Raw genomic sequence first — 27,532 nt, 5'->3', positions numbered from 1 at the left:
TGCAGACCCGTTGACTAAGCCTCTTCCACGAGCAAAACATGATCAGCACCAAGGCTCCATGGGTGTTAGAATCATTACAGTGTAATCTAGATTATTGACTCTAGTGCAAGTGGGAGACTGAAGGAAATATGCCCTAGAGGCAATAATAAAGTTATTATTTATTTCCTTATATCATGATAAATGTTTATTATTCATGCTAGAATTGTATTAACCGGAAACATAATACATGTGTGAATACATAGACCAACAGAGTGTCACTAGTATGCCTCTACTTGACTAGCTCGTTAATCAAAGATGGTTATGTTTCCTAACCATGAACAAAGAGTTGTTATTTGATTAACGAGGTCACATCATTAGTTGAATGATCTGATTGACATGACCCATTCCATTAGCTTAGCACCCGATCGTTTAGTATGTTGCTATTGCTTTCTTCATGACTTATACATGTTCCTATAACTATGAGATTATGCAACTCCCGTTTACCGGAGGAACACTTTGGGTACTACCAAACGTCACAACGTAACTGGGTGATTATAAAGGAGTACTACAGGTGTCTCCAATGGTAGATGTTGGGTTGGCGTATTTCGAGATTAGGGTTTGTCACTCCGATTGTCGGAGAGGTATCTCTGGGCCCTCTCGGTAATGCACATCACATAAGCCTTGCAAGCACTGCAACTAATATGTTAGTTGTGAGATGATGTATTACGGAACGAGTAAAGAGACTTGCCAGTAACGAGATTGAACTAGGTATTGGATACCGACGATCGAATCTCGGGCAAGTAACATACCGATGACAAAGGGAACAACGTATGTTGTTATGCGGTCTGACCGATAAAGATCTTCGTAGAATATGTAGGAGCCAATATGGGCATCCAGGTCCCGCTATTGGTTATTGACCGGAGACGTGTCTCGGTCATGTCTACATTGTTCTCGAACCGTAGGGTCCGCACGCTTAACGTTACGATGACAGTTATTATGAGTTTATGCATTTTGATGTACCGAAGGTTGTTCGGAGTCCCGGATGAGATCACGGACATGACGAGGAGTCTCGAAATGGTCGAGACGTAAAGATTGATATATTGGAAGCCTATGTTTGGACATAGGAAGTGTTCCGGGTGAAATCGGGATTTTACCGGAATACCGGGAGGGTTACCGGAACCCCCCGGGAGACTAATGGGCCTATTGGGCCTTAGTGGAAAAAGAGAAAAGGGGCAGCCCATAGCTGGCCGGCGCCCCCCCCCTTTCCCCAAGTCCTAGTAGGACTAGGAGAAGGGCCGGCCCCCCCTCTTTCTCCTTTCTCCCCGAGAGTCCTAATTGGATTAGGATTGGAGGGAGGAGTCCTACTCCCGGTGGGAGTAGGACTCCCCTGCGCCTCCCTCTCCCTGGCCGGCCGGCCCCCCTCCTCCAACCTTTATATACGGGGGCAGGGGACACCCCAAGACACACAAGTTGATCCTTGAGATCGTTCCTTAGCCGTGTGCGGTGCCCCCTGCCACCAAATTCCACCTCGATCGTACCGTTACAGTGCTTAGGCGAAGCCCTGCGTCGGTAGTACATCAAGATCGTCACCACGCCGTCGTGCTGACAGAACTCTTCCTCGACGCTTTGCTGGATCGGAGCCCGAGGAACGTCATCGAGCTGAACGTGTGCTAAGAACTCGGAGGTGCCGGAGTAACGGTGCTTGGATCGGTCGGATCGGGAAGAAGACGTACGACTACTTCCTCTACGTTGTGTGATCGCTTCCGCAGTCGGTATGTGTTGGTACGTAGACAACACTCTCCCCTCTCGTTGCTATGCATCACCATGATCTTGCGTGTGCGTAGGAAAATTTTCGAAATTACTGCGTTCCCCAACACCAATCCTAATCCAATTAGGACTCTCGGGGGGAAAGGAGAAAGAGGGGGGGTCGGCCCCTTCTCCTAGTCCTACTAGGACTTGGGGAAAGGGGGGGCGCCGGCCAGCTTATGGGCTGCCCCTTTTCTCTTTTTCCACTAAGGCCCAATAGGCCCATTAGTCTCCCGGGGGGTTCCGGTAACCCTCCCGGTATTCCGGTAAAATCCCGATTTCACCCGGAACACTTCCTATGTCCAAACATAGGCTTCCAATATATCAATATTTACGTCTCGACCATTTCGAGACTCCTCGTCATGTCCGTGATCTCATCTGGGACTCCGAACAACCTTCGGTACATCAAAATGCATAAACTCATAATAACTGTCATCGTAACGTTAAGCGTGCGGACCCTACGGTTCAAGAACAATGTAGACATGACCGAGACACGTCTCCGGTCAATAACCAATAGCGGGACCTGGATGCCCATATTGGCTCCTACATATTCTACGAAGATCTTTATCGGTCAGACCGCATAACAACATACGTTGTTCCCTTTGTCATCGGTATGTTACTTGCCCGAGATTCGATCGTTGGTATCCAATACCTAGTTCAATCTCGTTACTGGCAAGTCTCTTTACTCGTTCCGTAATACATCATCTCACAACTAACATATTAGTTGCAGTGCTTGCAAGGCTTATGTGATGTGCATTACCGAGAGGGCCCAGAGATACCTCTCCGACAATCGGAGTGACAAACCCTAATCTCGAAATACGCCAACCCAACATCTACCATTGGAGACACCTGTAGTACTCCTTTATAATCACCCAGTTACGTTGTGACGTTTGGTAGTACCCAAAGTGTTCCTCCGGTAAACGGGAGTTGCATAATCTCATAGTTATAGGAACATGTATAAGTCATGAAGAAAGCAATAGCAACATACTAAACGATCGGGTGCTAAGCTAATGGAATGGGTCGTGTCAATCAGATCATTCAACTAATGATGTGACCTCGTTAATCAAATAACAACTCTTTGTTCATGGTTAGGAAACATAACCATCTTTGATTAACGAGCTAGTCAAGTAGAGGCATACTAGTGACACTCTGTTGGTCTATGTATTCACACATGTATTATGTTTCCGGTTAATACAATTCTAGCATGAATAATAAACATTTATCATGATATAAGGAAATAAATAATAACTTTATTATTGCCTCTAGGGCATATTTCCTTCAGCTAACGCGTTGCCAAACCCGACGTATGAGAAGCTGGATCGAGTTCTCGCGAGTGTCGAGTGGGAACAAAAGTTCCCTGTCGTAACGGTCCAGGCTCTCTCGCGCGGAATCTCGGATCACACACCTTTATTCGTGGACTCAGGTGAGCCAAACAATGTGGGAAACAAAAACACCTTTTCTTTCGAACTTGCATGGTTTGAACGAGAAGGCTTCCTGGATCTGGTAGCCAGGGAATGGGCTAAAGATGCAGGAGGCACGACCTCTTGCCAGCGTTGATAGAACAAGATTAGGCATTTGAGAAGTTTGCTACGGGGATGGGCTAAGCACCTTAGTGGGGTTTATAAAGTTGAAAAGGAAAGGCTCCTTTCTCTGATTCAGGCCCTAGATATAAAAGTCGAGTCCATGATTTTGCAATCTACGGAGCTCCAGTTTAAGCTCGAGGCGGAGATGAGGTTGAAAGAACTTCTCTGTGAGGAAGAATTGAAGTGGGCGTTGCGGGCTAAGGTTCGCAGAGTGGTCCAGGGGGACGCAAACACTCAATTCTTTCACTTGATTGCTAATGGCAAGCACAGAAAGAAGAGAATCTTTCAGCTTGAGCAAGAGGAAGGAACGATTGTAGGGCAGGACAACCTAAAATTTTGTATCACCGAATATTATAAGCAGCTATTTGGACCTCCGGAGGACAGTTGTGTATCCCTCGATGAGTCCAGGATTGAGGATGTGCCTCAACTAACTGCTCGTGATAATGATATTCTGGTTGCCCCATTCTCGGAGACGGAGGTGTTTGATGCTATATCGTAGATGAAAAACAATAAGGCTCCCGGGCCTGATGGATTCGCGGCGGAGTTTTACAAGAGATGTTGGCACATTATTAAGGGGGATTTACTTCCAATGTTTCACGATCTTTTCTCTAGACAGCTTCAGTTATTTCACTTAAATTTTGGAACAATAACACTGCTTCCTAAGAAAACGGATGCTGTGACAATCGAGCAGTTTAGGCCGATCTGCCTTCTCAATGTTAGTTTCAAAATTTTCACCAAGGTTGGGACTAATCGGCTCACACAGATTACGCATTCTGTGGTGCAGCATTCCCAAACTGCTTTCATGCCGGACAGGAACATCCTAGAAGGGGTGGTGGTCCTGCATGAAACACTCCATGAAATTCACTCGAAAAAGTTGGATGGAGTCATCTTTAAGGTGGATTTCGAGAAAGCGTACGATAAAGTAAAATGGCCACTCCTACAACAGGCGTTGCGTATGAAAGGCTTTGATGAAATCCGGCGACGCCAGGTTGAGTCATATACGCAAAAAGGGAGTGTTGGAATCAAAGTGAATGATGAGATCGGTCATTATTTCCAGACACAAAAGGGCCTGCGACAAGGGGATCTGATGTCCCCTATCTTGTTTAACATTGTAGTGGATATGTTGGCAATTCTAATAGGAAGGGCCAAGGAGGCTGGTCAAGTGGGTGGCCTGGTACCTCATCTAGTTGATGGAGGTGTGTCCATCCTCCAATACGCTGATGATACAATCATCTTTATGGAGCATGACTTGGAAAAGGCGAGAAATATGAAGCTGGTGTTATGCTTATTTAAACAATTGACCGGGTTAAAAATTAACTTTCACAAAAGCAAGTTGTTCTGCTTTGGTAGAGCCAACGATGAACAAGGGGCTTATAGGCAATTGTTCGGGTGTGATTTGGGGGCTTTGCCTTTCACCTACTTAGGAATACCAATCCACCATCGTAAGCTGACAAACACAGAGTGGAAGTGCATCGAGGATCGATTTGAAAAGAAACTGAGTTGCTGGAAGGGCAAGCTCATGTCGTACGGAGGCCGTTTAATTCTGATAAATTCGGTTCTCACGAGTATGCCTATGTTTCTTTTGTCGTTCTTCGAAGTCCCAGTTGGAGTTAGGAAAAGACTGGACTTCTATCGATCGCGTTTCTTCTGGCAAGGTGATGAGGTTAAAAGAAAATACCGGTTAGCCAAATGGGACATCATCTGTAGACCGAAAGACCAAGGGGGTCTTGGTATTGAGAATCTTGAAGTTAAGAACAGATGTCTTCTCAGCAACTGGTTGTGGAAGTTATCAAGTGGAACTAACGCCACTTGGGCGCAAATCCTCCGTAGCAAGTATCTTCAAACCAAAACTCTGTCTCAGGTGACAGTAAGACCGACTGATTCACCCTTTTGGAAAGGGCTTATGAAAGTAAAGTTGTCCTTGTTTAATAGGACAAAGTTTATTGTTGGTGACGGTGCCAGTACGCGATTCTGGGAGGATACTTGGCTCGGAGAGACACCCTTAGCAATCCAATACCCGTCTTTGTATCGTATAGTTCAAAGATGTGAGACTTTTGTTGCCACGGTATTACAGTCGATCCCCCTTAATATTCAGTTCAGAAGGGCATTAGTGGGTAATCGTTGGGAAGAATGGCTGCATCTAGTAAGGAGACTGATGGACATTCAGCTTTCCCAACAACCAGATGAATTATGCTGGAAGCTTACTAGGTCTGGAGTTTTTACTGTTAAATCAATGTATGTTGATGTTATCAATTCAAGCTCGATTCCTAGTTCCAAACATGTTTGGGCTGTCAAAGTCCCTTTGAAAATCAAAGTGTTTATGTGGTTTCTGCATAAACAAGTTATTTTAACCAAGGACAACTTGACAAAGCGTAATTGGACAGGATCTACTAGGTGTAGCTTCTGTGATCGGGATGAGACGATCAAACACCTTTTTCTTAATTGCTCGCTAGCTAAAGTTTTATGGAGGACGATCCATATTGCTTTTAATATTACTCCACCGAATTCAGTCAACACGTTATTTGGAACGTGGCTTAACGGGGTAGAGCCCGAGTTAGCGAGACATATTCGTGTAGGAGTCTGTGTCTTGGTGTGGGCGCTCTGGAATTGCAGAAATGATTTGGTTTTTAACAGGACAACACATATTCATTTTTTGCAGGTTATTTTCAGAGCCACGGCGTTGATCCGTTCGTGGTCGCTACTCACTCCGACGGAGGCCAGGGAGCGTTTGGTTACTGGATCTATCCGCTGGGAGATGGTAGCTCGGGATATCTTCAACCGGTTGGATGGCGATCATGTAATAGGATATGCAATTAGTTTACCTATCGTTTTTGCAGCCAGCCGGTTGTGGCGTCTTTTATATGGCTAGTCTGTGTTTCTAGCCCATGTTGGCTCTGTGTGAGCTTTGTTCACTTTTCAGTAGGAGACTTTGAGACCTTGTTGAAACTTATTTGATTTAATAAGATGGCCGTATGCATCGCTCTGATGCAGAGGCCGGGGTATCCCCTTTTCGAAAAAAAAGAAATTTCATAGGAATACTATTCATTTTCTCTATTTTTGGAGTATTCTACACATCCACTTAAAACTCATTTTATGTGTAGAAACGAGGCAAGACAATTCTTTAGGATGGCAAGTGCCATCTTATCAAATTCTTATACTACTCCTAATTCCTATATTTTGGTTTCCTCCAAACCGAATGAGGCCTTACCGTGCTAGTTAATTCTCTCTGACGAGTGAGATACACCACTATTGATTAGCAGTGGTACCTGACGGAGTAATAAGTAATCTGACTGTGCACGGCTGCTTGCTTCAACTCGCATACAGCAGGATAAGGATTCAGTTAGCAAATTACTAAGCTTGATTTAAGCACGAATCTCTTATCCCTGCAAGCAAGACTGCAACTGTTGTTACTGACAGATGTTTACTAGTAGCAGTGGCGCTATAAACAAATAAAAAGCTTGTCAAGTGCAGTGCAGTTGAGGACGGAGGGAGTCTGACTCAATGTTTAACCAAGCCGCCTTAATATTTGCAAATCAAATACTCACTCTCTCTGAAAATACTTTTCAGATAAATAAATGTATCTAGACGTATTTTAGTTTAAATACATTCATTTCTATTTAACCTCTCCGATAAGTATTTTCAGACACATGGAGTACTTTTTGTGATCCAACTAAATCAGCTATAACTAATATGGATCAGAGGAGTCATATCCATATCCTTTTGCTCTTTCTTTATCAGCAACGAACCTATGCACGCGTCTGTGTGTTCGTGTGGCAAACAAAACTGCTGTTGTTTAAACACAAAGCAACCAATGCTTGCTTTTGCTTTGCATCCATACATAAAGCAAGAGGGATAAAGTAGTTTGAGAGATTGTTCCCTGGCACTGTGACACACCGGGATGGGATGGGAGTATCAACAAAAAGCAGGCTATCTTTTTTTCTTCTTCCAAAAAGCACTCCTCCTAGCAGGCCATCATGTAGTGAGCCCATGCAGTTCTTTTCCTCCTCTCTTTTCCCTTTTTTAATAAAATTTCCCGGAATAATAATACTAATAATACTGAATTCCTGAAAAAAATTATTATACCAGCATTTCTGTTGAAACTCTAGTTTTTAGGCATTTCGGGCTTTGGGGGCCTTCGGGCCATAATTTGGAGCCCAAGCTTGGCCCAACCGCCGAGTTCCAGGGTTGGGCTGGCCATGCTCAAGGCTTGTGGAATGATCAAAACCCTGTGTGGAAAGCAAACGGTGGGTATCCATATGGTACTGTATGACTTTAAAGTTGGCGAGCCGTTCGACTCTTTTTCCCCTCACCCTCGGATGGATGTCCCCTCCCGCCCAATCCTCTCTTTCTTTTTATGTGCGAGATCCGGTGAGCCGGATATCAAGCAAAAATAGATGCTCACCCACCTCTTCTCTCGAAACCCCATACCCCGACCTTACCAAATTACCCCCTTCACACCTAGCTCTTAACTTTGAACTTGCCTGCTCCAACTTGCCTCTCTCAACGAACACATCATTATATTTATTTATTTCCTGAAAATAAAGAAGTTATACCTGTGTTTATATTAGAACCTTAATTTTGAGGCATTTAGTGTGTTTGGGGCTTTTAGGTCGGGCCACCAAGCATACATCTGGAGCCCAAGCTTATGGTGGAACCCGTTCAGCCGGGTTCAAGTCCCATATACGGTGCTCGTATTTTCTTAATTTATTTTCGAATTCCTCGTGATGTTATTACAAGATTTATAAGTCAGGCATAAGTTTTTAGGTCTTTGATTTGACTAATAAAACATGTATAATGTTCTGCAAAATTATATGGTTAGAAACTACATTCAACAATAAATTTAAAGAGGTGCTTTTTTTAATAAAATGTTATACATGTTTCACTAGTTAAATTAAAGACCTAAAAATCCGTGCCTGACTTATGAGTCCAACTGAAGGGAGTAGTGTGCTAATGCTCCTGTCAGTTAATGTAGTTCTTTCCTTCTCTCGAGCTCATGTGAAAACAAAAAAGCTACTCATTTCAGGCCCTTTTTATTTTGGCTGCACTCTGAATGGTTGTCATTCATTCTTTCTGTCGAGCTCAACTGAAGGGAGTACAACGCATATGGTCTGCCTGGGATGTCGGACACGGGCGTGGTAGCGGCCCGAATGCCCCCCGTTTGCTTCGGTTTGCAAGGAAAACAGACATTTGAATCGGTTCGCGGACAAATAAGATATCGCGTTGGATTGCAAAACACGTGCAGACTGCATGGTAAGACTGATGGGTGCCATTTGAGAGTCCATGCTGTAGATGCCCTTATAGTGCTCCAGCAGTCAGTCAGTGCCGTTTCCCCCTGTCGAGGTCATGTGGAAAATAAAAGAAGAAACAAATAGTCCCTGGGTGAGAACATTATTCTCTCTCACAAATTAATTAGCAGTATGAGAAGTAAGCATACTAGATTAGACATATAATTGATCAGTTCAAGAACAGCGGGACATAGTACTATGACTGATGGCCGTGGCCGATGGGTGGCTGGATGAAAAGGCGCAGTAATGAAGCAGAGGCATGTGCCAATGGAAAAGTCGAGTTTTTAGTTTTTTTTTTGCAAAAAACTTTTTCAGTCTATTCATCTTCAATCATGGCAGTATAACGAACACCAGAAATAAAAATTACATCCAGATCCATAGACCACCAAACGATGACTACAAGCACTGAAGCGAGCCGGAAATTTAACTAGAAACGGACACAAAGCAGAGCAGGAGAAAAGCAAAGTGGAGGTGTGCGAAATGATTTTTTTTTTGAGAGGGTGTGCGAAATGATTGAGGCGAGATCAGGTGTAGTAAAAACAAGACGATGCGTTGAATCGAAATGTAACAAGCAGCAGTACTTGGTTGAGATGACCAACACCGTAACATCATCTGAAAGAAACATTGGGCAAATGCTATAGAGCAACAGGGCGTATGCACAGTGCCATGACAGGCGGTGACAGCCAGAGATTGCACTCTGACTTTAGCTGCTGCTGCTGCACGCACGAACACTATTGTTCACTCACTCACTGGGAGTAATAAGTGATTGTTATCAGCAGCATGCATGTGGCACGGAGCTCTAGGTTTGTACCACTAGCAGCCGGCAACACCGCCTTAACAATGAATGGGGTCCCTGTGAGAAAAGGAGTCTGAGTTGGAGCCAGGTAGGCATCCACAGGAGGGTTTGATCGAGTTTAAGTTACGAAAAGTGCCTGCAGCTACCGAGCTTCGTTGCTCTTGATATTTGAATTTTTTGAAAAACATACTTCCGATGCTCAAAAAAAATCTTAAAACAAATATGTGAATACGTACACATATTCCTAAGGACTGATAGAAATTTAGAGATGAAATACTTTGTATTTTGAGAAGTACAAAAAAGAGAAATTTCTGACAGAAATGGCACCTTTTTCCTCCTATATACTGCCAGAAATTTGTTTTTTTTCTATAGTCCAAAACAAAACGAGATTTGTACCGAAACTTGCAACGGGTATTCGGAATGTGTACATGCATTCCGGGAAATAATTTCACATTTTTTTGAAACTTTAAAAATACGAATTTGAAAAAGTCAAATATAGAGAGCACTGATGCTCGGGTGCTGCAACGCCCGTTCTCTTTAAGTTACCACTATTGAGTAACAGTTGCACTACTGGGTAGTAAGTAATTGGAAAGCTTGTCAAGTGCAGTGCAGTTCAGTTGAGGCTGAAGTAGCGATTGGTACGTGCGTGCAGCCCGACAAGTCTGCGTTCTGCAGAGAGCAAAGGTAACTCGTACACATAGCCTGCCTGTAAAGAAAAGAAGAAGAGAAGAAGCCTTTGTTAATTTCACGCGTGCTCACACAAGACGCACGCATGCATGGCCGCTCTACCGCGATGCTTTGCTTCTGCCATACCCTTTTGCTCTTTAGCAGCAGCAGCAGCAGCAGAGTGTGCGTGTGGCAAACAAAACTCATCGAGATCATTTCTTTTCTTTTGGCCAATGCTCGCTTTGCTTTTGTTTTTCACTCACTCACCCATGTCCTGTGACTGTGCTTGCACATAGAACGTAGTGAGATGATAGGCTGCTGCCACTGCCCACTACTTTTTTCATTCCAAAATAGATGACCCAATTTTATACTAACTTTAAAAATAAAGGAAGTAGTTATTTATCTGAAGACTTCCTAATGTATCTGGAGCAATCCGAGATGCAGCAGCAGATGACAAAGATCCAAGCAAATCCGTGCGTTGCAGTTGCTGTCTGCCACAGCAGGATTGATGCGAGCCAGCCAGCCAGCCATCTGGCCTCGTCGTGCTGCTGCTCTTGCACTGCCGTCTGCAGTGCGGCTAGCCCTCCCAACAAACCTGAACAACTGAGTGCATGCATGCTCTCCAGCACGTGAGGATGGATCATCGTGGGTGTGGAGATGCATGATGAGATGGGCGGCTTTCTTGCTTTTCTGCCTCCTTTTCCCTTTCTTTTCCATTCCATTTTTTTAGACGAGCCTGCCTTTTTCTTTCTTGGTTGATGAAAGGCATTCTTGCATGCGTTTTTCTCTACCAGGGATGGTTTTGGTTATCGATGATCCATCTCCTATTCTCCTGTACTAGTAGTGGCTACCCCTCCTTCCAAAGAAAAAGGAAGAAGAATCAAGCATGCATGCATGCATAAAACTAGCTAGTTTCTTACTAGAGCTGAGGGACTTTTTACCACTCCCTCCCGGCTTTACATTGAAAACAAAAAGAAATGCATCTCATGCACGCATGCACCGGCAAGTAAATATGGTCATTACGGGGCTGTTTTATTTGAGACTAAATTCGCCTGAGGTTGCCACACCTAAAGTTAATCAAGTTTGATCAAGTTGTTTGGTTCAAGCCACACCATAGGTAAGCCACACTAGGGTCCCATATCATATACACTCAAAAAGTGATGACAAGATTTTCTTAGACTTACCAATTTGTGTCTCTTATTTTAAAGAACTAATCTTAGTCAAGTGTGGCAACATTATATATCAAAGTGTGTCATTGTTATATTGTTATGCCTAGAACCAAATAGCCCCTACGTATTTTCATACACCCGTGACACGCTCCCCACGGTCATTCACTGGGTGTATGTTCCCTTTACTCTTTTTCTCTGGGCACCTGCACTTTGAATGGATAGATTCATGTCCAAAGAAGCTGACGCTGGCTGTCAAAGCAGAAGCAGCAAAGGAACAGACAAAGAGTCCCTCCTTGAGTGAGAACATTCCTCTAGCAAATCACATCAAAGCATGACTTGACACAACGCAAGTTCATTAGCAGTCGATCACTTATCATCATAGATTAAATTATATATATATATATATATAGTTCTCAAAATATATATAAATGACCCGGTCACGTGTAAAATGGAGGATGCGAGCAAAATCACCCCTCTGCCGACACCAAGGAGCTCCGAGTGACAATTGGCGCCAACCCGAAAAACAGACACAAAGCGGACAAATTTGAGCGAGATAATATTAGCCTTTTCTGGTTTAAAAAATGCAGCAATGTAGTGGATGCATGTTCTCAATGAAATAATGAAAAGGTGAGGTCTTACAGCTGTTTTTTTTTACCGAGAACAGACGCAAAGCAAAGCGGAGGTGTGTGAAATGACTGAGATAAAGAAGAGGATGCACTTACTTGAAATGCAACGAGTCTGGTAAGCCATGTTGTGCTTGAGTCATCGGTAACACACAACATTTGCAGTGGAGGAGATGATTTGGAGGCAAGGCGACCAAAGTTTTTGGTTCTCCCGTCCCATCCTACCATGTCCTGTTGCACCATCGATCATAATCAGCACCACGTTTCACTCCCCACCCCCAAACTCAAAATCATCTACCCCACGTTCAAGTATTATTCAACATTTAGCATCTCAAGGAAGGTTCATCTACTAGCTAGTTTCCCGGCGGTAAGTAAAAAAAAGAGAGTGAATTTCATTCTTTTTACCTCTTAGTTTCACGTCTGTGATACTAGTATTTACCCCATTTAGCAGATTTTTCACATTTTTACTCAAACTTGTGCCACGAATTATCTCATTTAAAAAAATTCCACTTTTCTGCTGACTGTGCATGACATTTTAGTTTACTTTTGGTTTTTTAAGGTGATTATTTATACTTTAATTTTTACAAGCATCCAAGTGCTATTACTAGTACTCTAGTGGGTTGGAGTAAAAATCACAGAGATTAGGCATACGAGGACCGAATATGCGCCCCTTTTGGAAATGCCTAGTTAATTCTCTCTGACGAGTGAGATACTCTACTATTGATCAGTAGTGGACTAGTGGTACCGTACGGGGTTATGAATAACCTGACCCACGGCTGCTTGCTTAGATTCGCATACAGGAGGATGAAGGAACGATTGATCAGCGTGAGAAAACCAGTCCGTCCGTCCCTGCAAGTACGTACTACTAGCAAATTAATCTTTGATTTAAGCGCCGTAGAGACAGAACCGGCCCTGCACTTGCAGTCTGAAAGTAGCAACCACGAATCTCTTATCCCTGCAACTGCAAGAAAGAGTGAAACTGTTGGCATGGCACTGACACACGTGTGTTAATTAAGTAGGCCGCTGTAAATAAAAAGCTTGTCAAGCACAGTGCAGCTCAGGAAGGAGCCTGGCCCAATGTTTAGTAACCAAGCCGCCTTAATATTTGCCAGTCAAGTACTCCCTCCGTAGTGATCCAACGCAGGCCCGGTCCTGAGATTTTAGGGGCCCAAGGCAACATGAAAATATGAAGCCCTTTTAGAAAGAAAGATTCTTAGATACAAAGTCTTTGTTGATGGTATCAATAGAAAGAGAATTAGAGATACATCTTCTGTAAAATGGCATTGTCACGCTGACAAATGGATGGTGTGCAGTCTCCTATCCGTGTGGCGGCATGGAGCTGGTGATGGTGTGTCTTTGCCTAGGGTGCACAAGAGATCATGTGTTGGTCGGGTAGGGAGCGATCACCCGGGAGATCACGTCAAGTTGCCTTTACACTCCTACAAGCCGAACTGCACACCCGTGTGGGTGGCGGAGGTCAAATTATATGTTTGGTATGGCGAAACTAATTGCATAAGGAGAACGTTCTATGACATAAATCAGTTAATACCAGTCGTGTCTTCTGGCTTCGCTATGGCTGAGATATGTATACGAATCATGTTTCGGGTTCCTTTTAGTAAACACCTGGCTAATACAAGCATGTTGAGATCCTTAATTCCATACAAGTATCTAGGCATGCAAGTATTACTTTTCACACAAAAAAACATGGAAGCACTACTTTTTTTAGGGGAGGAAGCACTACTAAATCGATGGGCTCCCTGCTGTGATCTGATGTGGCCCACATTTTCTTAATAAAATAGCCCACCACCAGTTAATCATTCATGTAAAATTTATAGGCTGAAGAAAAAATGGCCCAAGGCCCAGTTGGCTAGAAGAGATACGAAGCACAGAAGAACATCTTTGCTCCATTGGGACAGATCGGAAGGGGTGCTTGCAGTTACTTCGGATGCCCCCAATCTCAGAGCCGGCCCTGTCTAAACGCTCTTATATTTCTTTACAACTCTGCGAGTTGCTGCCTCGAATGTGTACGTATAAGGCTCTGTTTTAGCTATGTGTGTGTGCGCGTGTGGCAAGCAAACAAGACTCGTTTAAACATAAAGTAGAAAAATGCTTTGCTTTTGCTTTGCGTCCATAGATAAAGCAAGAAGAGAGAGTTTGAGAGATTGTTCCCTGGTGGTGGTGCTGTGACACACCAACGCAGCGGTATGGGATGGACTTGGTTGCAACAAAAAGCACGTCATCTTTTCCCAAAAGCCCTCCTCCGTGCGGCATACATCGTCCAGTGAGCCAACTCAGCAGCAGGAGTATCCAGTGTTGTTGCGCTATCTACCTGCGGCTGCACCCCCTTCAAAAATATATTTTAAATTTTTTTTAAAAAAAGTTCTGCTGCTGCAGGCTCAGCAGACATGGACGAAAGAAAGTCATGCTCTCGGATCAGTGCGGATGTGGAGATGGTGGGATCCGGATGCATTCAGATTTCTTGCTTCTCTTTCTGTTTGTATGCAAACAAGCCAAAGCATATTCAAGCTAATTGTACTTTCAAACTTAGGTGTATTCGAAGACTTTTTTTTCTATCTAAAAGCACGATTTTAATAGTTTCATGGTAAATAAATAAATTATTATACCAACATTTCTATTCTATACTAACATTTTCAGGAGCAGAGAGTGAGAGTGTGATTTAGGTTTGGTCTGCATGCTCTTCTTACCAGTGCCCTACCTGCAGTTGCATGCAGCATGCTCTCGGCACGGGAGAAAGTGATGATCATTGTGGATGTGCCGAGATGGATCATGGATGATCTAGAGGTCTACGCTTTTCTTTCTTTCTTCTAGTCCTTCTTTTGCACACTAGCTCCATTGACGCATTGATCTCAAACAAAGCACAATGCCCTACTCCAAAAAAACATGAATCGAGCCTGCATGCATAAAAGCAGCTGGCTAGCGTCTGTAATTTTGAGCACTCCATCGAGTCTGCCCGCTCCCTCATTACGAATGCTCTGCGGCGCCATCAGCAGAGAGCAGAGAGCAGAGTTCATGGCGGCGGCGGAAGAAAACGGCAATGGACTGGAGTTCCTAACATATCCTGTCGACGGGTATGGTTGCTACTTGGTCTTCGTTGAAGCACTAGGTCTGAATCTTTTGCAAGGACCAACTAATGGATGGCCGGCTCTTCTCACAGGTTTCCCTGGCCGGATCTTGAAACCAACGATTTAACTTCGGGCGGTGAGGCAGGTACTTGTCTCACACAGTCGGCTGCTGAATCAAGCGTGGGAGATGTTGGCGACGACCCACCCCCACTGTCAATCCAATTGGCCGTGAATAACGGCTGCGAAGCACTGAGCTTGTCGGCTGGCGATTCGCAAGGACCAACTAGAAGGTACCCTCTCTTGGTCTTGATCCTGCTTAACTCTCAACATATTCATGTAAGCCATATTTGGGAAAAATAGAATTCTGAAGCACAAGGTGTACTTGCATAGTGCTCGCGTGTCAGCGCTGAATTCTTCAAATTTGCACGTGCCAGCCGCTGAATTCTTCAGCAGAAATCAAAAAAGTATATATAAAAAACATCAATTGATAGCTGTTCATGCACATCTCTGAATGTATTACGGTTATAAATGTCTGAAAATTTTATATCTCCAGATGTAAAGCTCTGCTTTACTTTTTGGTTGCTTATCAAGCCTGATGTCATTTACGGTCGGGTGTATTTCATTCTTAATGATTTCAGAAATCTGAAACTAAACCTGCACTTCTATGTTGTTTCTGTGTGAACAATGAGATCCTGATGAAAAAATGAGCAAAAGGTAAGTTTGTTTCTGTATCCTGGTTGATCAATGTCACTTTCCTGATGTGTATTATGTACTATCAGCTTACTAAATAATCTGTAATTGTCTGAACTGAACCATGTCAACCCATGATGCGTGTATGCAAGCATTGCAAGTGCATCTGAATTTGACCTAGTACTGGTTTGTATCGTGCATACTCACTTGCATTTGGCTGGCCTATAAAGTGTACTGTGTTTGCCTGATACCCTTGTTTAAATGGACGTACTGTTGAAAGATAGGTTTCATGCTGCTGTCACATTATCCTTCCTATTAATGATGACGGTGAACGTAAACGGCATCAGCGGCACACCCCTACCCTTGTTCCGGTACCACTGGTACACTTTGGTGCATGATACAATCGCGCGGCACATGACCGTTAAGGAAGAAAAGTCCGTCCAGTGAAAATTAAATGACAAGGCTTGGCCTAGTGCATTTTCCATCCCAAACCGCTGTGGAGACAAAAAAAAAACATTTTGACTGATCTGTGGCACCCTGCATACAGAGGAGAACTTATGGCGACGGGCTGGAGTTCCTCTCAGATCCGGTGAACAGGTATGCTTCCTTCTCCATCTTCATCAAAAAGGAGTGGCTCTGAATCTTGTGCAGCAAGCGCCTCAACTATGCCTGGTCGTCCTTGCAGGTTGGACGAAATCACTATTCTGACCCTTTGAACGAACTTTGTCACAAAATGAACTCGATGTGAAAGTATTTCACAATCCGACCCTTTTAGCAACGCCACAGCCCGCAGCGTTTCTGTCCAACATAGAAACGCCGAGGTAGCTAGCGTTTCTGACCAAAGAAGAAACGCCGAGGTAGCTAGCGTTGCGGACCAGATAAGAAACGCCGAAGGCTCTGGCGTTGCAGTCCATCACAGAAACGCCAATGACCATGGCGTTGCTGCCCTTTTTCATGTGCATGTGAAACGTGGATGAACAACCTAATTAATAAGGCTAATTAATTATGACCAAAGAGGGCAGCAACGCCATGGTTCCTTGGCGTTTCTATGATGGCCAGAAACGCCAGCGCCTTCGGCGTTTCTTACCTGGTCAGCAACGCTAGCTACCTCGGCGTTTCTTTTTTGATCAGAAACGCTAGCTACCTCGGCGTTTCTTCTTTAAGCAGAAACGCCGCGGGTTATGGCGTTGCTAAAAGGGTCAGATCGTGAAATACTTTCACGTCGAGTTCATTTTGTGACAAAGTTTGTTCAAAGGGTCAGAATAGTGATTTCGTCCTCGCAGGTTCCCCCTGCCGAATCTTGAAGCCACCGATTTCACGCCGGATGGTGACACGGATACTGTTCTCACACAATCAGCTGCTGAATCAAGCATGGGAGATGTGAGCGACGCGCCACTGCCCGTTGAACTAGCCATCAACAACGACTGTGGAGTAGTGAGCTTGTGGGTGGCCCATTCTAAAGAATCAGGAAAAACTGAAGGCCCCGGCTGGACAAAAAGGTAAGAAGGCTTGCCAGCGGAGGTGCCGCCGGTCCAAGCGAAGCCAAATGTTCAGCGTATGCTTCTTGCCACCTGTAGAAATCGCAACCACATTTCTTAGGCCGCCATGGATTAGAAAAATCCACTAAGAAATCAACACTGTAAGCCAAATGTTCAGAGTACATTGTGATTGTGGCACTTGTAGAACCGCTCCCCCTCGAACTGACCACTTCTCGCGATGAAGGTCACGACTCGCCTCTCGCAGTTCGGGCATGGAACTACATCTGCAACTTGGGTTCCCGTTCGCCATGAGCTCTATCTAGGGTTCTTCCTCGTGATTTTTTCTTTTTTGAGAGGGTTCTTCCTCACGATTTTGGGGGCGGGGACTGGAGGCGATGAGAAAATGAGCAGATACGGACGGAGCGTCTGGGTCGCTGGCATAATAAATGCCCTCGCTGCCCACACAACCACCGCTTCCCATCGTGTGACGGCCACCGCGGACGTAAACGCCACCAACGGCCCTTAGTTGAACCCACCTCCGTTACGTACGTATGCTATTTCGTACCTCCCTTGTAGCGTACGTGTACCACCGACACAAAACATATAATAAGGCGTACTCCTACCAATTTTCGGTGCCGTTTCTTTCTTTCTTTCTTTCTTTCTTTCTTTAGCAGCGTCGATCAGCGGCAGCAATGAGTGCCTATGTGCGTGCGTGCATGCGTGTGGCAAACAAACGAACAAAACCCATCAAGAAACCGGCCTGCAAACAAAAACTCATCAAGAAGGAAGGAACTTTTTTTTTCGACGTGGTGTTTCTGAGCTCGAACAGTAAAATCCAAAAAGAAAGGAAAAATGATTTAAAAAATTCTGATTTTCTTCTGGTGCAAACATTGACAAAAGGTTCTCAGTGCCCGCAAAATCTCATCGCGAAATAACATTTGTGGAAGTCATAGCAAAAAAACAAGAATGATGCTCCAAAAGTGTTATTTTCAAAAACATTCTGGAGGGCTGCCTTGGTTATTTTTTTCCATGACTTCCATGAATGTCATTTCGTTGCAAGCACTGAGAACTTTTGCCAATGTTTGCAAGAAAACAAAATAAGATTTTTTTTTTGAAATGTTTTACATTTTGTTTGGATTTTAGGTTCTGTTTGGTTTGAGACTAACTTTGCCAAAGATTGCCACACCTAAGCTTAGGCAAGTTTGACCAACTTAGATGAGTGTTTGGTTCAAGCCACGCCTTTGGCAAGCCACACTTAGACCCCACATGGCATACTCACAAAAAGTGTGGCAAAATTCCCTTAGGCTTGCCAACTTGTGGCTTTCATTTTGATGAACTAACCTTAGGCAAGCTTGGCAAAAATGTGTGGTAAAGTGTGGCAATGCTAGTCCTATAACCAAACAGCCCCTTACTGTTAATCGCGATTTCAGATGAGCTCGCGAGCGGAAGGTAACTTTCGTTTTTTTATCTTCTTTTGGCCAATGCTTGCTTCTGCACAAATGAAGAGAAAAAGATAGAGAGAGAGATATTGTGCCCTTGCACGGTGACAAACCTACACAACACAATGGGATGGGATGGGATGGATATTGTGCTCCCCTCTCTGAGTTTCAGCCTGGGGTGGGCCCCTCCACCTGATTTGATCCAATCAAAAGACCCTAACTGTATGCCACTCCATTGATCCCGTAATATCTCTGCCCGTGTGTGTAGCAAAGCTCGGATGGGATGGGATGGCCTGGGTAGCTAGTATACTTACAAAAAGATAGATTCAACAAAGAAAAGCAGGCCCTCCTTTTTACCCAAAAGCCTCCTCCTCCTCCTGGGCCCTCGCCCACCCTACGCCAGCGATCGAGTCCAGTCCAGCAGTATCTAGGTAGCTCTTGTTGTACCACTGCACCACCAGTGCACAGCACTCTGACTGCGAGAGTGTGGTGTGAATGATATATAGTCTACTGCTGTTGCTGCCACTAGTTAATAATCGGTACTAGTACTACATTGTAGCAAAACAGAAGACGAGTGCATCGGTGCAGATACGAGATCCGACTGAAGCAAGAGATGCTGCTGAAGCAGCAGATACGCTCCAAGATGGAGATCCAAGCAGCCCACTGCCCTACCTTTAGCTGCATTGCAGCTAAGCTCGAGAAGAACATCTCTAATAGACCCCTTATATTTGTGCAGGCTGTAAAAATCTGGTGACTATATGGGTCTGGCCTATTTTTTGGGCCAGACCAGAGCCCGTATAGTCACCCGGCCCGTAAAAGATTTTATGATGGCTCGCAAACCGTCCACCCTCCCCACGCGATATATCTACAGGTTTGCCGCGAGTATATGGGCCGAAACCCTATCCCCCCGCCGCCGCGATTCCCCACTCCCCTCTCCGATCTCTCGCCGCCGGTGAGAAATCAACCGCCCCACCCATCCGATCTTTGATGATTTGGAGTTCTGGCCGGTGTGGTGGCGGCGAAGACCCAGAGCGCAAGCGCAGCGTCATCGTCGACACGGCGCGCAAGCGCTCAGCCAAGCGCTACACCAACTACGGCCTCCCGGTGCCACCGTCCCTCCTCCGACGTGAGACGGAGGAGTACGACCTCCGCCATGCGTGGCGCTCCGGCGCAGGGAGCTCTTTCGGCGCGCCTTTGCTTCCGGTGAAGAGGGAGACGGAGCCCGGCGAGCTCCGTGAAGTCAAAATCGAGCCGCAGGAGGAGCGCCCGCGCAACCACGATGTCATCGGCCCGGAGGACTACCTCGTCGGGCCCGATGCAGACGCCTTTGAGGCGGCGCCCACCAAGTGCACTGCACGCGAGCAGGAGGGGGAGGACGCGTGTCGCCGGCAGGACGAGGAGCTCATCGATCTTCTCTTCAAGTAGGCGCCCGCCGCCGCGCGTGAGTTCGACGCGCAGGGGCGTAACTATGTAGAGCTAGCCGGTGTCACCGGCACCGGGTCCAATTTGAACTTGCTTAATGTAATACATTGACTTAGTGTGTAGATCATTGAATTATTTGACATGTAGGCATGCATTCTTTTATGTGGACACTGGGTAATTTCTAATCTGGATCCGCCCCTGTCGACGCGAAGTAGGCAACATGGCGCCGCGAGCAGGAGGAGCAAGACAAGAAGTACATCGACCTTGTCTCCTCCTCCAATGACGAGTGAGCGCCGCCGCCATACCCGGAGAGCTTCAGTGAGCTCCGCTTTTGCCTAGTTTAGGGTACAGCCGCGTCACAATGTAGTATGATTGTAGAAATCACAATATAACTATCAAATGTACCTATGATCAAAACTATGAATGTAGTATGTGTTCTTCATTTTCATCCGCGAATGCTTTTTTTCCAAAATTTACGGTTTCATATACGGCCTCTGTTCGGTCGCAGAAGATTTCGCCCTCAAACCTTTGATTTCTCGGCCCTTATCCGTGATATAAGGGCTGCTAATATACGGGGGCTGCTAGAGATGCTATAAGCCTGAAGCGGTGAGTGAAGAAGAAAGAAAGGCTCGCTGTCTGCAGGCATATGCTCTCGGCACGGGACAAAGTGATGATCATTGTGGATATGGAGATGGCCTCATGGTCTAGATGATGTCTAGCCCTCCTTCAAAAAATAGAAAAAGAAGAAGAATCGAGCATGCATAAAAGCAGCTGGCTCGTGTCTGTAATTTTGACCACTCCATCGAGCTACCCCTCCCGGTTGTTTTAAGTGCACTATGTCGACAACAAGATAGAAAACACATCCTCGATGCAATGCAGGACTGCAGGCGGGTGGGCGCGGCATTGAGCGTGGACGCAAAGCAAAGTGAAGGCGGTTTAAACGATTTTTGGACCTGGACGAGCAAGGTGAAAACAAGATGATCGATATGGATGCACTTGATCATAATCAAAATCAGGTTCCGCTTCGATTCATTAGCATCCGAATGGACGTTCATCAGTTTCTACAACTACTAGCCAGCTACGTCAGTTATCGTGCATGCATACGTGCAGAGCATGCAGAGAGCACCACCTAAAACATTATATGTGCAGAGTGACATGACAGCAAGTGCCCCCGCGAGCATACCAACCAACCAGAAATTAAACACGGCCTGAGAAAGATGATGAGATCGATCGATGGCTTTCATGCTTTTCTCGCTCTTTTACATTTTATGTCTTTCGTTCTTTCCTTTTCTTGAACCCATGCATTCTTCCATGCTTTTTCTCTAGCAGGACTGCGACTGCAAGCGGTTAAGGAACACTGACCCAGTGAGGTTTTGAGCCGCGTTAAGAGCAAGTACAATAATGTCTAGTCAGCTGGCTATAACAGTTGCCATCTAGTTTCATCCATCTCATGATCATCAAAAGGAATCCTCTAACAAGGTTGATCAAGCCTTGTTAACGAACTCATTCCGAATAACATGGAACCGGAGAAATTTCGAATAACACTATGTTACCTCAACGGGGATATGAACATTCCCAATAATAAGAATATCATATTTCTTCTTGACAGTAGGAAGAGGAAATTCAAAACCTCCAAATATAATCGATGGAATCTTTCCAATAGGGTTGACACTATGAACTTGAGGTTGTTTCCTCGGAAAGTGTACCGTATGCTCATTACCATTAACATGAAAAGTGACATTGCCTTTAGTGCAATCAATAACAGCCCCTGCAGTATTCAAAAAGGGTCTTTCAAGAATAATAGACATACTATCGTCCTCGGGAATATCAAGAATAACAAAGTCCGTTAAAATAGTAACGTTTGCAACTACAACAGGAACATCCTCACAAATACCGACAGGTATAGCAGTTGATTTATCAGCCATTTGCAAAGATATTTCAGTAGGTATCAACGTATTCAAATCAAGTCTACGATATAAAGAGATAGGCATAACACTAACACCGGCTCCAAGATCACATAAAGCAGTTTTAACATAATTTATTTTAATAGAGCATGGTATAGTGGGTACTCCTGGATCTCGAAGTTTCTTTGGTATTCCACCCTTAAAAGTATAATTAGGAAGCATGGTGGAAATTTCAGCTTCCAGTATCTTTCTTTTATTTGTAAGAATATCTTTCATGTACTTGGCATAAGGATTGGTTTTGAGCATATCAGTTAATCGCATACGCAAAAAGATAGGTCTAATCATTTCAGCAAAGCGCTCAAAATCCTCATCATCCCTTTTCTTGGATGGTTTGGGAGGAAAAGGCATGGGTTTCTGAACCCATGGCTCTCTTTCTTTACCGTGTTTCCTAGCAACAAAGTCTTTCTTATCATAACGTTGATTCTTTGATTGTGGGTTATCAAGATCAACAGCAGGTTCAATTTCTATATCATTATCATTACTATGTTGAGCATCATTATGAACATTATCATTAACATTGTCAATAGTTTCAGGTTCATTACCAGATTGAGTTTCAGCATCAGAAATAGAAATATCATTTGGATTCTCAGGTGTTTCAACAATAGGATCACTAGAAGCATGCAAAGTCCTATCATTTTTCTTTTTCTTCCTTTTAGAGTGATTAGGTGCATCTATTTTATTTCTCTGAGAATCTTGCTCAATTATCTTAGGGTGGCCTTCATGATACAAAGGTTCCTGAGTCATTCTACCAGTTCTAGTAGTCACTCTAACAACATTATCATTATCTTTACTATTCAACTCATTGAGCAAATCATTTTCAGCTTTAAGTACTTGTTCTACTTGAGTGGTAACCACAAAAGCATGTTTACTAATAAGTTTAAGTTCACCTTTGACATTAGCCATATAATCACCCAAGTGTTCAAGCGTATTTGAATTGTATTTCAATTGTCTACCAAAATAAGCATTAAAGTCTTCTTGCTTAGCCATAAATTTATCAAACTCATCTAAGCATGGGCTAGCAAATTTAGTAAATGGGATTTCAGCTTTATCATATCTGTAGAGAGAATTTACCTTTACTACCTATGTCGGGTTATCAAGACCATGAGTTTCTTCAATAGGTAATGGATTAAGATTATATGTTTCTTGAACAGGCGATAAATTTAGACCGTGTATTTCTTCAATAGGAGGTAAATTCCTAACATCTTCAGCTTTAATACCTTTTTCTTTCATAGATTTCTTTGCCTCTTGCATATCTTCAGGACTGAGAAATAGAATACCCCTCTTCTTCGGAGTTGGTTTAGGAATAGGCCCAGGAATTGGCTCCGGAGGTGTCCAATTATTTTCATTTGTCAACATATTATTCAATAGAATTTCAGCTTCATCCGGTGTTCTTTCCCTGAAAACAGAATCAACACAACTATCCAGGTAATCTCTGGAGGCATCGGTTAGTCCATTATAAAATATATCAAGTATTTCATTTTTCTTAAGAGGATGATCAGGCAAAGCATTAAGTAATTGGAGAAGCCTCCCCCAAGCTTGTGGGAGACTCTCTTCTTCAATTTGCACAAAATTATATATATCCCTTAAAGTAGCTTGTTTCTTATGAGCAGGGAAATATTTAGCAGAGAAGTAATAAATCATATCCTGGGGACTAGGCACACAACCAGGACCAAGAGAATTAAACCATATCTTAGCATCACCCTTTGATGAGAACGGAAATATTTTAAGGATGTAAAAGTAACGAGTTCTCTCATCTTTAGTGAACAGGGTGGCTATATCATTCAACTTAGTAAGATGTGCCACAACAGTTTCAGATTCATAACCATGAAAATGATCAGATTCAACCAAAGTAATTATATCAGGATCAACAGAGAATTCATAATCCTTATCAATAACACAGATAGGTGAAGTAGCAAAAGAAGGGTCAGGTTTCATTCTAGCATTTAGAGATTGTTTACTCCATTTAGCTAATAACCTTTTGAGTTCGTTTCTATTTTTGCAAGCTAAAATAGCGAAAGAAGCTTCTTGGTAAAAAACATAACCCTTAGGAATAACAAGTGATTCTTCATCATCACTTTCATCAGTATCATCAGATTCAATATTTTCAATATCTCTAGCCCTAGCAAGTTGTTCATGAAGAAAATCACTAAGTGGCACAGTAGTATCAGGCATAGAGGTAGTTTCATCATAAGTATCATGCATAGCAGAAGTGGCATCATCAATAACATGCGACATATCAGAACGAATAGCAGAAGCAGGTGTGGGTGTCGCAAGCTTACTCAAAACAGAAGGTGAATCAAGTGCAGAGCTAGATGGCAGTTCCTTACCTCCCCTCGTAGTTGAGGGATAGATCTTGGTTTTTGGATCTCTCAAGGTCTTCATAATGATAAACAGATATATATCCCAAGTGACTCAAAGAATAGAGCTATGCTCCACGGCAACGGCGCCAGAAAATAGTCTTGATAACCCACAAGTATAGGGGATCGCAACAGTTTTCGAGGGTAAAGTATTCAACCCAAATTTATTGATTCGACACAAGGGGAGCCAAAGAATACTCTCAAGTATTAGCAGCTGAGTTGTCAATTCAACCACACCTGGAAACTTAATATCTGCAGCAAAGTGTTTAGTAGCAAAGTAATATGATAGTAGTGGTAACGGTAGCAAAAAGTAACAGTAGTAAAAGCAATGTTTTTGGTATTTTGTAGTGAGGATAGCAATAGCAATAGAAAAGTAAATAAGTGGAGAACAATATATGGAAAGCTCATAGGCAATGGATCAGTGATGGAGAATTATGCTGGATGCGGTTCATGATGTAACAGTCATAACCTAGGGTGACACAGAACTAGCTCCAGTTCATTGATATAATGTAGGCATATATTCCGAACATAGTCATACGTGCTTATGGAAAAGAACTTGCATGACATCTTTTGTCCTACCCTGCCGTGGCAGCGGGATCCTTACGGAAACTAAGGGATATTAAGGCCTCCTTTTAATAGAGAACCGGAACAAAGCATTAACACATAGTGAATACATGAACTCCTCAAACAACGGTCATCACCGGTAAGTATCCCGATTTTTGTCACTTCGGGGTTAACGGATCATAACACATAATAGGTGACTATAGACTTGCAAGATAGGATCAAGAACACTCATATATTGATGAAAACATAATAGGTTCAGATCTGAAATCATGGCACTCGGGCCCTAGTGACAGGCATTAAGCATAGCAAAATCATAGCAACATCAATCTCAGAACATAGTGGATACTAGGGATCAAACCCTAACAAAACTAACTCGATTACATGATAGATCCCATCCAACCCATCACCGTCCAGCAAGCCTATGATGGAATTACACACGCACGGCGGTGATCATCATGAAATTGGTGATGAAGGATGGTTGATGATGACGATGGCGACGGATTCCCCTCTCCGGAGCCCCAAATGGACTCCAGATCAGCCCTCCCGAGAGGTTTTAGGGCTTGGCGGAGACTCCGTATTGTAAAACGCGATGATTTCTTCTCTCTGATTTTTTCTCCCCGAAACACAATATATGGAGTTGGAGTTGGAGTCGGAGAGGCAACAGGGGGCCCACGAGGTAGGGGGGCGCGCCCCCACCCTCGTGGACAGGTGGTGGGCCCCCTGGCCTTCATCTTTTGCAGGTATTTTTCATATTTTCTGAAAAGTGGCTCCGTGAAGTTTCAGGTCATTCCGAGAACATTTGTTTCTGCACATAAATAACACCATGGAAATTCTGCTGAAAACAGCGTCAGTCTGGTTTAGTTGCATTCAAATCATACAAGTTAGAGTCCAAAACAAGGGCAAAAGTGTTTGGAAAAGTAGATACGACGGAGACGTATCATGCACCATTACAGTGGACGAGATTGAAGATCTTTGTGGATACTCGCATGTAGATCCATTGAATAATGGCGAGATCATCCTTGACCCATTGCGGATCATGAAGTTGAGGAAGAGAGTCATCGGCAACGTGAGAGCAGAGATTGCATCGTCCAAGGTGAACGCGAAGACGTGACGCCAATGGTAGTAGTGTTGGGGAACGTAGTAATTTCAAAAAAATTCCTACGCACACGCAAGATCATGGTGATGCATAGCAACGAGAGGGGAGAGTGTTGTCTACGTACCCTCGTAGACCGGAAGTGGAAGCGTTAGCACAAGGCGGTTGATGTAGTCGTACGTCTTCACGGCCCGACCGATCAAGCACCGAAACTACGACACCTCCGAGTTCTAGCACACGTTCAGCTCGATGACGATCCCCGGACTCCGATCCAGCAAAGTGTCGGGGAAGAGTTCCGTCATCACGACGGCGTGGTGACGATCTTGATGTTCTACCATCGCAGGGCTTCGCCTAAGCACCGCTACAATATTATCGAGGCTTATGGTGGAGGGGGGCACCGCACACGGCTAAGAGAACGATCACGAAGATCAACTTGTGTGTCTACGGGGTGCCCCTGGCCACGTATATAAAGGAGTGGAGGAGGGGAGGGGCCGGCCCTCTCTATGGCGCGCCCTAGGGAGTCCTACTCCCACCGGGAGTAGGATTCCCCCTTTCCTAGTAGAACTAGGAGCCCTTCCAAGTAGTAGGAGTAGGAGGGAAGGAAAGGGAAGGGAAAAGGAGAAGGAGAAGGAAGGAGAAGGAGGAAAAGGAGGAAAGGGGGCCGCCCCCCTAGTCCAATTCGGTTTGGGCTAGGGGGCAGCGCGCCCTGCCTCCTCTCTTCCACCACTTGGCCCATGAGGACCATTACTTCTTACTCGTATTCCCGTAACTCCCCTGTACCCCCGAAAATACCCGAATCACTCGGAACCTTTCCGATGTCCGAATATAGTCGTTCAATATATCGATCTTTACGTCTCGACCATTTTGAGACTCCTCGTCATGTCCCCGATCTCATCCGGGACTCCGAACTACCTTCGGTACATCAAACCACATAAACTCATAATACAACCGTCACCGAAACTTTAAGCGTGCGGACCCTACGGGTTCGAGAACTATGTAGACATGACCGAGACATGTCTCCAGTCAATAACCAATAGCGGAACCTGGATGCTCATGTTGGCTCCCACATATTCTACGAAGATCTTTATCAGTCAGACCGCATAACAACATACGTTGTTCCCTTTGTCATCGGTATGTTACTTGCCCGAGATTCGATCGTCGGTATCTCAATACCTAGTTCAATCTCGTTACTGGCAAGTCTCTTTACTCGTTCCGTAATACATAATCCCGCAACTAACTCATTACTTGCAATGCTTGCAAGGCTTAAGTGATGTGTATTACCGAGAGGGCCCAGAGATACCTCTCCGACAATCGGAGCGACAAATCCTAATCTCGAAATACGCCAACCCAACAAGTACCTTCGGAGACACCTGTAGAGCACCTTTATAATCACCCAGTTACGTTGTGACGTTTGGTAGCACACAAAGTGTTCCTCTGGTAAACGGGAGTTGCATAATCTCATAGTCATAGGAACATGTATAAGTCATGAAGAAAGCAGTAGCAACAAACTGCACGATCAAGTGCTATGCTAACGG

Source organism: Triticum aestivum, chromosome 2A (genome assembly GCF_018294505.1).
Source record: "Triticum aestivum cultivar Chinese Spring chromosome 2A, IWGSC CS RefSeq v2.1, whole genome shotgun sequence".
Classification (NCBI taxonomy): Eukaryota; Viridiplantae; Streptophyta; class Magnoliopsida; order Poales; family Poaceae; genus Triticum; species Triticum aestivum.
The sequence above is the reverse complement of the archived record's forward strand: the minus strand, read 5'-3'. Positions refer to the sequence as shown.